General features: G+C 40.2%; 1 protein-coding gene across 5 annotated transcripts in view; it reads left to right on the top strand.

Moving 5' to 3' along the window:
• Positions 1–13,507, top strand: part of AATF (apoptosis antagonizing transcription factor) — a 103,560-nt gene that overhangs the window by 6,039 nt on the left and 84,014 nt on the right. The gene's annotated exons all lie outside the window — the stretch shown is intronic.

The raw sequence follows: 13,507 nt of genomic DNA, 5'->3' as shown, positions 1-13,507 counted from the left end.
CTCTCTCTCTCCCAGTCTTTCTCCCCCTCCTGTGTGCTTTCTTTCTCTCAAAATAGATAAAATATCTTTTTTAAAAAAGATGCCTTTGTTAGAAGGTTTCTAGAAAACATGCTAAGATGGTCTTATTTATGTCTCCCTTTGGGTTACACAGAGTGAGGAAAGGTGATGACTGCAGAGGGAGGAAAAATTTTGGGAGAGAAGTGCTGAGCTATAAAGCCTGAGAATTATGGAAGAGGAATTTAGAAATTACTTGGCTCTCAGGCCCCTGATTTTACAAGTGAGAAAACCAGGGCCCAGATTATAGCACTTGTTCATGCACAGCAGACCAAACTCCAGCTTTCCTGCCTTATGGTCTAGAAGTCTCCCTTCTGCACCACACTGCCTCCTGTGGTCTGTGTGCTATGTGCCCAAGGGCCCTAAAGGATGGGGGCAGAGGGCGATTTGGGCCGAGTGCACTGTGGTTGGATTGGAATTGCTATTCCTTATCTGCATGTTGAGACTTAAGTGTTTTCATTTGCTCTTTAAAACTTCTTTTTAGAGGCCCCTGGTGGCTCAGTTGGTTAAGTGCTGACTCCGGCTCAGGTCATGATCTCGGTGGTTCATGAGTTCAAGCCACGCATCCAGCTATGTGCTGACAGCTCAGAGCCTGGAGCCTGCTTCAGATTCTGTGTCTCCCTCTCTCTCTGCTTCTCACCCGCTCATTCTCTCTCTCTCTCTCTCTCTCTCTCGTCTGTCTCTCTCTTAAAAATAAACATTTTTTAAAAAATTTTTAAAAAAAAGCAACTTATTTTTATAGTATCATGGATTAGAGTTGGAAGGGACCCGAGAAGGACATCTGATTCCAGATAGGATCATCTCAAACTTCGAAGTAAATATGTAGGATTTTTAGGGTAGGGGGTTCTGCAAAGCTTTCTTATGAGAGAATACTTGTTGTTGTTGTTGTTGTTGTTGTTTATTTATTTATTTATTTTGGGGCAGTCAGGGGAAGAGAAAGAGAAGGAGTAAGAGAATCCCAGGAAGGCTTTGTGCTGTTAGTGCAGAGCCCAGTGTGGGGCTCGAGCCCATGAACCATGACATTATGACCTGAGCTGAAATCAAGAGTCAGACGCTCAACTGAGTGAGCCACCCAGCCACCCCTACCTGTTTTTTTTTTTTAAAGTGAACTCTGTGCCACACATGGAGCTCAAGCTGACGACCCGAAGATTAAGAGTTGCACGTTCTACTGACTGAGCCAGCCAGGCACCCCAAAATACCCGCTTTAATTAGGAATTTTTTCCTAGGGTCTAGCTTTTAGATGTCCTGTCGTACTTGAAGTCAGGAACCCTGCAAACTCACCTTTTACCTCTACCTCCCTTAAATAAAAGATAGGCTGGCAGTTTTCAAAATTTGTGAGATTTTTGGATTACTTATCTGCTATTTTCTTTTAATTTTTTTTTTTTTTTTTTGAAGTAAACTCTCCACCCCGCATGGACTCGAACTCATGATCCCAAGATCAAGAGTTGTATGTTCTGCTGACTAAGCCAGCCGGGTGCCCCATTTCTCTACTATTTTTAATGCCTTGGTACCCTAATTTCTGGTATGCTTTGGGATGGGACCTAATTGCTCTAGGTTAAATGTTTGAAGTGTTTGGTGAGGAGACCTTTCCCATTTTGTAACTTGTTACTCTTCTTGCTTGAGCCTTTCCCTTTTTTTTTTGATTCATCTTAAAATATTGATATTTTAAGGGTTAGTTAGTGTCAGGTGGACATATTCTTGGGTACCAATTTAGTTCCTTTAACTACTTTAATATTATTTAACTTTTATTTTGCAACTATTATGAATTTTTTTTTTTAATGTTTATTTATTTTTGAGACAGAGAGAGACAGAGCATGAACGGGGAAGGAACAGAGAGAGAGAGGGAGACACAGAATCTGAAGCAGGCTCCAGGCTCTGAGCTGTCAGCACAGAGCCCGACGCGGGGCTCGAACTCACGGACCATGAGATTGTGACCTGAGCCGAAGTCGGACGCTTAACCGACTGAGCCACCCAGGCGCCCCATTATGAATTTTTTTAATGTTTGTTTATTTTTGAGAGAGAGGGTGTGGAGGAAGGTCGGGGCCAGGTACGGAGAGGGGACAGAGGATCCAAAGCAGGCTTCGCATATGACAGCAACGAGCCCGATGTGAGGCTCTAACTCATGAACTGTGAGATCATGACCTGAGCTGAAGTTGGACACACTCAACTGACTGAGCCACCCAGGCACCCCTGTAACTATTCTGATCTTAATCTGCCTTTTTTTGTACTTAACCAAATTGCCTCTTTGCCTCATTGGTGAATTCCAGTTAATGTGACAGATGTCTATGAATCTGACAGGGTGGGTTGCAGTGGAGGAGGAAGAAGAAAGGAACATTTGTTTGGTGTCACATATATTCTAAGATAGGAGAGTGAAAATACTAGTATTATCTAATACTAGTATTTCTGCACATCTGAAGGGTGGCTAATTTTTGTTCTTAAGATTTTATTTTTTAAGTCATCTCTACACCCAAGGTGGGGCTCGAAACTGATGACCCCAAAATCAAAAGTTGCATGCTCTATGGACTAAGCCAGCCAGGCACCCCAGGGTAGCTTTTTTTTTTGTTTATTTTCAATCTTCTTATGACAGTATGACATAATACGTTGTGTACCTCCCTGTGTTGAGAAACAGTTTAAGAAAAATTTCTGGGCTACATTACTTTGGATGCACCATAAACTGTGCTGTATAGCTGGTGTGGAACAGGCTGAATTTGTACTGACCCCACAATAGGCACTGGAACTTACTGTCTTTAATTAAATCGCCTGTCCGTTTGCTTGGCCTTCTAGGAGTTAAAGTTAGACTGCCTAGCTTTAGATTCCATCTCAGCAATGGATTAACTGTGACCTTGGCAAGATTCCTTAACTTCGCAGTAAAATGGTGATGGTACGGTCGTGAGAATTAATGGGCATGATCAACGGAAAGCGTTAGCACAGTGTCTGGCACATTGCACCCCACAACTGTTAGGTGTGGGTATTTTTCTGCTGAAGGTGGTGTTTGGTAATGATCAGCCATGTGAATGATGGTTATCAGTGTAATATGCATCAGTGTAATAATATCAGTGTAATAACCATCATCCCCACTGTCTTCAGTGTTTTTTGACTTTTTATTAGAATTCAAACCTCCTACATAACTTATGCATTTGCTCTGGAAAGTGTAGTGCTACATTCTTCTGTAATGCTTATAATTCAGCCCTTGTCTTGTGACTACAGAAAGATAACCAGAGATTTCCTTGTCACCAAACCCAGCCACTGCCTCCTTGAAGCATTCAACTTTTCCTTGAAATACTTCCCTTTGGCTTTAGTGACACTACGAATGCTGTTTGGGTTCTCCTGCCTTTCTGATTTCTTCTCACCTCAGACTCTTGTTTTATTCTCTCAATGCCCGTTTCATCGTGTGCAGGAACCTGTTCTCAGGTTGGGTTTTCTTGATGTATTCTGTCCTTGGCGTTGCCGTTTACTCTTACGTAGTAATGGTAGCCTCTAGCACAGCAGATTTTAGCCACAGTAAACTCCTGAGCTGCATGCCATTCTTACTTCAGCACCCTCAACTCTACTTTTCTGAGACTAAACAGGTTATCTCCTTCCTTCCCCAACACACACGCACTTAGTCCCCGATCACCTTGGTGTTACGTGTTGGTAATTACAGCTCTGGAAGCGTTAGGTAGTTTCAAAGACATTTTTTGGTATTTTAAGAGTTGCATAAGTGGTAAGTCATAAAGTAACCTTAGCAAAATTAAGGGATTTTTCAGTGGGCAAGACTGTTTCTCTGAAGAGATTACCTTTTCCTCTCTGTTTTTCTGCAGTTCTGCAGTATTAGGAGGCAGGTCTTTTATGTTGCTGGCAGCAGTGTATAAGGAAGAAGGCAAGTTACTTAAGGAAACCTCAGCATGACTTATTTAAAAATTATTATGAGATATATCAAACTTGTACCAAAGCGTGGAGAATTGCGCAGTGAACCCACATACCATTACGAGCTAAGCAATCATCAATTCCTGACCAATCTTATTTCATCTATATACTAACTCTCCCCCTATTTCTGGATTAGTTTGAAGCAAATACTAGGTATTCTATCATTTTATCAATAAATCAGCATGTAACTCTAAAAGAGTTTCTTAAAAAAATTACAATACTATTATTTCACATACAAACATTAACAGTGATTTCTTAAGCATAACTGATATTAATGGATGAGAGAATTGAGAGAGCATTTCTGTAACAGGCGCACTGTACGATCTTTTCCAGAGTTTGCTCTATCGCTTTAAATGAAGTGATTAAAAGGAAAGCCGAACTTCAGCCATAATAAGTTGACCTTTTAGTGAAATGCATGTTATTAATGTATTTAATGAGATGCATTACAAACTGCAGTGAGCACCATGTTTCATTACAGGTCTAAAATGCAGTATCATTAAAGACCTTTAATAGAAACAATGGTTGACATTTTGCTATTTCCCATAAGCAAAAAAATCCAGGAACATAGCATAATGTAATATAAATATAGAGGAAGTGTTGGAATTCTTTACTTGCCTACAAGTATAAAACCAAATTCCACTATTAATAAATTACATTGTATTTGCTCCCCCCATCTTCACCGTCTCCTCGCTCTGTGGCCCTTCCCCCAGGCCTTCAACTATTTTGACCTGAACAGACTAAAATTTTTAATGTTAATTTGACCTCAGCACTAGTAGACACCTTAAGAATAACTTTTTAGATTTTGAGTAAGTCATGGGCATTCATGGAGTCTTTATAGATGTTTCTGTTTTGTTTTTTAAGTTTTATTTATTTTTAAAGTAGGAAGTAGATTCACAGCACTCAAAATATAAAAGATACCAAATGGCTGTGTAGAGAAAATTTTGTTTGCCACCCTTGTTCCATTCAGGAACTGCCACCCAGTTCCCCATCCCATAGGCAACTAATATTATCAGTGAAACTCCCCCACCTTTTAAAATTACTTAGTTGCTTTAAGTGACAAATGCGTGAACATCTATTTCTGCGTTCTCTCAGTTAACACCTTATGGGTCCATGGCAGATTTTTCACAAATGATATGTAGAACCCTGAAACATTCTTTATTGGGATAAGTTCAAGTATAGCTTGGGACAGAGGTACTTGCAAGTGTCTCTTAATGTAGCATTGTGTAGGATTAAGGACCCTTGTTACTGTAGACTTCATCTAGCAAAAATGAGATAAGCCTGAACTTTTTGTTTCAGCTGATGGCTCATTTTTAAAAATATCTTTATTTCATTTATAAAATTATGTCATGCTTACTTTAGAAATTCAGAAAATACATAAAAGCATAAAGAAGAAAATAAGGATTACTTGTAATCCTACTGCCCAGAGGTAACCATGGTTGTCATTTTGATGAATAACCTTTCAGACCTTTTTCTGTGCTTACACACACATGCTCACACACACGTGCTCCCTTAAAAAAAAGAAAAAGGAATCTTATAAATATGTACTATTTTGTAAGCTTATTTTTTTTCTACCTAATATATCATTTCATGTCAGTATATTTAGATGTACATCAGCATTTTCAGTGGCTACAGAATATTCCATTTTATAGATTTACTGCAATTTATTTAACCAGTCTGTATTGATGGATGCTTAGGTTTATTCTAGTTTTTCACATTTATAAAGTGTGCTTTGATAAACATCCTTGTACATACATATTTGTGCAATTTGTCTAAAAGTAGCCCTTCCAGTAGGAATATAATGTAAGCCACATATGTAATTTAAAATTTTCTAGTAACTGCATTAAAAAAAGTCTAAGAAAACAGGTGAAATTAGCTTGTGGTATATTTTATTTAACCCCATATATCAAAAATATTTTAACATGTAGTCAATATACAAATATTAATGAGGTATTTTATGTATCTTTTTTCATGTTAAATCTTTGAAGTCCTGAGTGTATTCTACATTTATGGCTCATCTCAATTTGGACTAAGCACATTTCAAGAGCTCAATAGCCACATGTGGCTAATGGGTACTGTACTGGACAGCACAGATCTATATTCCCTGGAAATGCAATTGCTGGGACAAAGAGATTGTGTTTTGTTTTGTTTTGTTTTGTTTTTTTAAGGCTTTCGGGATATATTGCCAAATTGGCCCTTAGAAGAAATGTAACAATTGAAATTCTCATCTGTGACTGTTGTTTTCCTATTCTCCTGCCACCACAGCATTATTGATCTCTTATTTTTCCTCAACTGTAGGTGGGAAATGAAGGCAGTCATTTCTTGATAAACTTCTGTCTGATATTTACATAATACCTGTTGATTTAGCATTGAAATATGTGCTATGTTTTGTTTATTAGAGAATGAGTCTTATGTAGGAAGATTTTTAGACCCTACTGACTAGTACTTAATTTGTCCAACCTGGCTAATTAGGCGTTTATATTCTATAGAGAGTGAGATTGGATCACGGAGCAAGTGCTTTTCCGAAGTGAGCAAGCGATGGGACCTGGAGGAGAGTGTCAGATTCCTAGGCAGTGACTCCACCTACCCTGGAGAGATGAGCCCTAGATGGATCACTGAGCTGTGGAAGCTCGAAAACAGCTGAAACCAGTCTAGTCAGAAAATGTATTTTATTGCTTTGGGTTTCTTAGGAATTAGGGTTGTCTTTGGCCACAGGAGCAGGAAGCAACCCTGACTTGTAGTAGCTGGTAATAGCAGTGGTTCCCTAATAGGATTACTCAACCTGCTGTATTCACGGGGAAGCTGTGCAAATCACTGTATGTTGGAGCCTCATTATACGGACATATAATGAACCCACTATTTTTCAAGTTTTTATTTATTTATTTATTTATTTATTTAGCACCAGCAGGGGAGGGACAGAGATAGAGGGGGACAGAGGAACTGAAGCAGGCTCTGTGCTGACAGCAGAGAGCCCAACGTGGGGCTCCAGCTCACAAACCGTGAGATCATGACCTGAGCAGAAGTGAGATGCTTAACCGACTGAGTTACCCAGGCGCCCCAATGAACCCACTTTTAACTATAGATGTCTGGCCAAATAAGAAGAGGGAGAAACAACTTAAATAGTGACAGAAATTCTGCTGGCCATTGTATCCAGTGAGCCAGTGCCCCCAACTAAGCCTGAACCTCTCCAGGGAGCATCTTGTCAGACAGACTGAATCTGCTTTTTAAACTTACAGAATGCAGTCTTTGTACAGCATGGTCCCTAAATGTACTCATCTGTATTTAATTGCTGAAATAACTGTGTGCCCTAGAGTTTGAGGGGGCGGAACTGCCTGTGTCGAACTTGCTTAGAGACCGTACAGTGCTGAACTTTAGGAGCCGTTTTAGTGATTTTCAAGTAGTTTTATCAGAACTTGATTTTTGCTTTATGCTCAGACTTGAGAACCTAACCACTGCCTAAGATGCTACTGTCCTTTGTTATTGTTATTGTCTTAAAACTATGCTTAAATCATTTCATTAATATCATACAGGAATGAACAAGTGGTACAGAAGCATTCAGGAAGACAACAGTGGCCCTTTGCCTTGCATTTAGTCTCATTCTTTTTCTGTTTGCTTCTATAATTTTAGGTAGCTTGATTATATCTCTGTTTCTTGCTTCATTTATTCTCTGGTATGAAAGATGAGAATGCTACCGACAGGTTAAAAAGGACTGAAAATTGACCATTTCATTTAGCAACACAGTGGTCCGCTGTGACCTTGGTGAGCAGTTTTGGTGGAGTGGGAAGGATACAGGCTTGACGGGAATGGGTTTGCATGAGGATGGGAAAAAGGGATCTGAGAGTGTAAACTCTTTCTAGGGATATGGCTTTAAAAGGGAGCAGAGAAATGGGATGTTAGGTGGAGAAGGATATGGAGTCAAGAAAGAAGTGTTTTTTGTTTATTTTGAGACGGGGAAGTAACAGCGTGTTTTCATGTTGATAAGAGTGATCCATCTGCTGTAGCAATGCCCTTGAGTAGGTAAGTGGAGATGGGACTAGTGCACAGGAAGGGTGGCCTTCGATAGCAGTATGGACAGTTTAACTGTAGTGACAGGCGGGGAGGTAGTGTATAAATAGACACCGATAGGTAGGAGTCTGAAAAGTCTCTTTTGATTGTTCTATTTTCTTCGAAATAGAAACCAAGGTCATAAATTGTGAATGAGGAATAGGGGATGAGATAGCAGAAACTTTGAGGAAGATGTATGAAATAGTCATTCCATCTTCTTTCCACTGCAGTTTTACAGTCTGCCTGCAGCTGCAACCAGGAGCCCAGTGTTTTATCCGTGTGTTGACCCCAGGAGTTGAAAAACCAGTAAACTGCGTTTACAGTGTTATTACCATGCAAGTAAGGTATAATTGCTGGGCAGGGAAGAACTGGAGACTTACACTTTTTTCCTGTGTGTTCAGAGTCACGGTTCCTGGGCCACTGAAAGGACAGCGTTCTTAGTGTGGTTCAAGTTCCTAGTTCAAGTAGATCTTTTATTAGTAACCCTGTATCAGCTGCTTAAAACCATGCTGCATTTTCATTTGCTTCACATTCAGACTATTAATTTATTACATCATTTTCTCCTTAGGTCTCTAATCCTCACTTCCCCTAACCCGCTGACCCTGTAGCTCAGTTTCAGCTCAGTCTTTTTTCCCCAAACTTCAAATCTGCGCCATCTCTTCTGTTGTGTTTTCTCAGTTTGAACTGGTTATTGTTTCTTGGGACTAGTGCACAGTTGTACACCTGGAATTTTTTTTTCGTTGCTCTTCTTGGATAAAGCTATTTTTGGGCTCTCTTGTCTTCCTTTATCTCAGTTTACTTTGTCAGTTTGTGGCCAAAAAATGTGTGGGGAGTAAATTATTTGAGTTCTTGTAGATTTAAAAACACTCTGCCCCCATTCTTCCTTGCTATATTCTTTTATTTTATTTTTTTAATTTTTTAACATTTATTTATTATTGAGAGAGACAGAGCATGAGCAAGGGAGGGGCAGAGAGAGAGGGGGAGACACAGAATCTGAAGCAGGCTCCAGGCTCTGAGCTGTTAGCACAGTGCCCAATGCGGGGCTCAAACCCATAAACAGCAAGATCATGACCTGAGGCAAAGTCGGATGATTAACCGATTGAGCCACCCAGACGCCCCTTCATTGTGTATATTAGGCACAAATTTCTAGGTTGAAAATGACTTTCCCTCACAATTCTAAAGTACTGCTCTGTATTAGTTTGCCATTGCTACCACAGCAAATCACCACAAGCTTGGTGGCTTCAAACAGCATGCAATTATTTATTTTTTATCTTACAGTTCTGGAGGTGAGAAGTCCTAAAACCAGGGCATCAGCAGGGCTGTGCTCCTTCTGCAGGCTTCAGGGGAGAATGTTGATTTGGCATTTCCAGCTTCTAGAAGCTGCCCACATTCCTTGGCTCATGGCTCTATTCCGTCTTCAAAACCAGCAGTGTCATTCTTCTAACCTCTCTTTTTGTGACTCTGACCCTACTACTTTTCATTTACAAGGCCTTTGTGACCCCATTGGGCCCACCTGGCTAATTCAGGATAATTTTCCCATCTCAGATCCTTATTCACATCTGCAAAGGCCTTTTGCCATGTCAGGTAACATAGTCATGGGTTCTGGGGATTAGGATGTGAACCTCTTTGGGGGACCATTCAGCCTACCACACAGTCTCTTGTTTTTTGTCATCAGAGTATTGTCGATGAGAAGGTAGATGCTGCTCTGAGTTTCATTCCTTTGTGACTGGCTTGTTTTGCTCTCCGGAAATGTTTGGGATCTTTCCTTTACTTTTGGTTTTCTCAAATTACCTGAAGAGATGTCTAGGTATGGGTCCTTTTTTATTCATTGTGCTGAGTACTTCCTGGGCCCTGTTAGCCTGAACACTGGGGTCCTTCAGTTTGGGGAAAATCCTCTTCTAATCTTTCTTTGATAATTTTCTTTCTTTCATTTTCTCTTCTCTGTTTTAGATACTAAACCTGGGTCATGTCTCTTATGTGTTTCTTTAGCATTTTCCATCTTTTTGTGATTTTCCATGTCCTAAAAGATTTTGAGTTTGATTTCTAGTTCTTTTTTGTGTGTGATCATATTTTAATCTGTAAGAGGCCTTTTGTTTTCTGAATGTTCCTTTTCTTTTTTTTTTAATTTTTTTTTTTTTTAACGTTTATTTATTTTTGAGACAGAGAGACACAGCATGAACGGGGGAGGGGCAGAGAGAGAGGGAGACACAGAATCAGAAGCAAGCTCCAGGCTCTGAGCCATCAGCCCAGAGCCCGACGCGGGGCTCGAACTCGCGGACCGCGAGATCGTGACCCGAGCCGAAGTCGGACACTCAACCGACTGAGCCACCCAGGCACCCCTTTAATTTTTTTTTTTTAACATTTATTTAGTTTTGAGACAGAGAGAGACAGAGCATGAACGGGGGAGGGGCAGAGAGAGAAGGAGACACAGAATCTGAAGCAGGCTCCAGGCTCTAAGCCATCAGCCCAGAGCCTGACGCGGGGCTCGAACTCACGGACCGCGAGATCGTGACCTGAGCCGAAGTCGGACGCTTAACCGACTGAGCCACCCAGGCGCCCCTGAATGTTCCTTTTCTATATAATTAGCATACTTAGAGTATATTATATATATTTAAAAGTTTTTGTTTTTGTTTTATATTTACTTTAGTTCCTAGAATTGTTCCTATCTCCACCAGCTTTTCTGTTTCCCTTGGACTTTTTCCTCTTTAAAAACTTTTTTAAACAATTTATGTATTATTTTTTAAAGTAATCTCTATACCCAATGTGGAGCTTGAATTCATGACCCCAGTATAAAGAGTCTCATGCTCGGGGCACCTGGGTGGCTTAGTCGGTTGAGCTTGTGGCTTTGGTCAGGTCCTGATCTTGCAGTTCGTGAGTTCAAACCCCACATCCATTTCACTGCTGTCAGCGTGGAGCCACTTTGGATCCTCTGTCCCCCTCTCGCTAGTCCTCCCCCGCTTGCAGGCATGCGCACACATGGTCTCTCTCAAAAATAAACAAACATTAAAAAAAAAGAGTCTCATATTCTATGACCAACTGAGCCAGCCAGCCATCTCTTTCCTCATTTTTTATTTTTATTTTTATCTTTTTTATTTTAGAGAGAGAGAGAGCATGTGAGTAGGGGCAAGGGACAGAGGGAGATAGAAAATCTTAAGCAGGCTCCGTGCCCAACATGGGGCTCGATCCTACAACCCTGGGATCATGACTTGAGCTGAAATCCAGAGACAGATGCTCAACCAATCTGGCACTCCCCCCATTTTTAAAAAAAATTTTAAGAATTTTTACCTCTTTCTTCTTTCAGATTTTTACACAATTTTTATATGTATATAATTTAGAGAGTCAATTTTATAAAGCGTGATATGAAAACCAATTCCTGCTGCCTGTGGACTACTACTCCCTTGCCAGAACCTACTATGCCAAAGCAGCAATTCCATTTTTAATTATTTTATTGTATTTTTTTGGAATCCATAGATTTCTGTTCATATCTCTAATTAACATGTTTTGTTTCTGCTTGATTTTTCAGTTTTAGGCATTATCTGTTGGTGCTTCATATGAAAATGAGGACTTAGCTCTCGTTCCTACTACACTCATAGATAACTTCTATCCCTCTGTGGTTGTATATTGTAATTTGGTTAGATCAATAGTCAGTATTTACATGATTATGTCTGTGTAAACACTGTTCACAGCAGAGCCATGTAATATATATACTATGGTTATTTGTCTGTTCCCACACATCATTTTGTCTTCTAGAGTTAATAATTGTTACATTTTTGTTTGTATTGACTTCTCTGCAGTTATTCAAGCCCAAACTTTTCTCTAGTTGTCTAAATCTCCCCTCAAGATACTCAGTTGTATCAGAGATTCTGCCAATTTATCTTTCTGAAGAAGTGTCTCCCAGAGCCTTTTGACCTGCTCTAATCTGGACTGTTCACCTTCCCCGATGCCCAGCTATCATGCTGGCTTCTCCCTTTATCACCCGGGGGACAACCTTAGCTTCTCACTTAAAAAAAAAAAAAAAATTTTATGTTTGTTTATTTTTGAGAGCAAGAGAGACAGAGCGCGAGCTGGGACGGGGGGTGGGGGGTGGAGGGGCACAGAGAGGGAGACACAGAAACCAAAGCAGGCTCCAGGCTCCAAGCTGTCAGTACAGAGCCTGACATGGGGCTCGAACTCCTGGACCGTGAGATCATGACCTCAGCCAAAGTCAGACGCTTAACCGACTGAGCCATCCAGGCGCCCTTAGCTTTTCACTTCTGTGCAGCCCCTCTTTTAGGATTTTTCTTGCTTATTTCCTTATTTTGGTGAAGTGCATCCGCCAGTAGTTTGCTGAGAAATGGTGCAGGAGAGGTAAACTATTTAGATCTTGATTGTCTGAAAATATCTTTATTCTGTCATCACAATTGATTGATTATCTATAGAATTCTGTAACATATTCCATTTCCTTCCCCTCTTCAAAGTTGGCTTTTGATAAGTCAGAAGCCATTCTGATTCCTCCTGATCTTACTTTTTCTTTCTCCCCTTTTGGAAACTGGGGACTTCTCTATGTCTGCAGAATTCTGAAATTTCATGGTGTTGCACCAACAGACCTTGGTGTAGGTCGGTCTTATCCAGTGTGTGGAATACTCACAGTGCCTTTTCTACCTGGATATTCACCTTTCAGTCCTGGAAATTTCCTTGAAATTATTTTATTAGTGATCTTCTGTCCTCTATTTTTCTCTTTTTTTTTTGGAAGACCTATCATTTGATGTTAATCTGTTCCTCTGATTCCCTTCTTTTTCCCTCTTCAATTTTCCATTCTTTTCTTTCTTTTTTGTGGTCTTTCTTTCTTTCTTTCTTTCTTTCTTTAAAGATTTTATTTTTAAGTAATCTCTATACCCAATGTGGGGCTCAAGCTCATGACCCCAAGATCAAGAGTCATTTGTTCCACTGACAGACCCAGCCAAGTGCCCCTGGTTCTACTCTCTAAGACACTTCCTCAGCTTTATTATCAAACCCTTCCATCCAGTATTTTAATTTCTTCTGTCATTTCAATGTTACTTCTCTGAGGATATACATGATATATAATTTCTTAGGTGTTCTTTCTACATAGCCTGTGCCCTCTAGGCTTTCTTTTCTTTTGTTTTAACCCCTGTATAACATGATAGATGTTTTTCTTAGATGTTTGGTGATCCTTTGCTCTCTGTTCACTTTTAAGAGTAGGGTACCGGGGCACCTGGCTGGCTCAGTCAGAAGAGCATGTAACTCTTGATCTCAGGTTATGAGTTCAAGCCACAGGTTGGGTGTAGAGTTTGCTTAAATAAGTAAAACTTAAAGAGTAGAGTACCGAAACATTGATTAGAAGTTTTGTATGTTTGAATAGGTCTCTTCTGTGTTTTCCATTGTAAGGTAATCTATGTGGACCATATTTGGTGAACCCCAGTGTCAGTATCTTTACATCTTTGCTCTTTATGGGATCATAGTAGCTAGAGGACTTTCTGTCTCTTCCCTGGCTGCTGGCATTCTAGCA

Source organism: Panthera tigris, chromosome E1 (assembly GCF_018350195.1).
Source record: "Panthera tigris isolate Pti1 chromosome E1, P.tigris_Pti1_mat1.1, whole genome shotgun sequence".
In the NCBI taxonomy this organism is placed as follows: Eukaryota; Metazoa; Chordata; class Mammalia; order Carnivora; family Felidae; genus Panthera; species Panthera tigris.
This window is presented reverse-complemented; position numbering and strand designations above follow the sequence as displayed.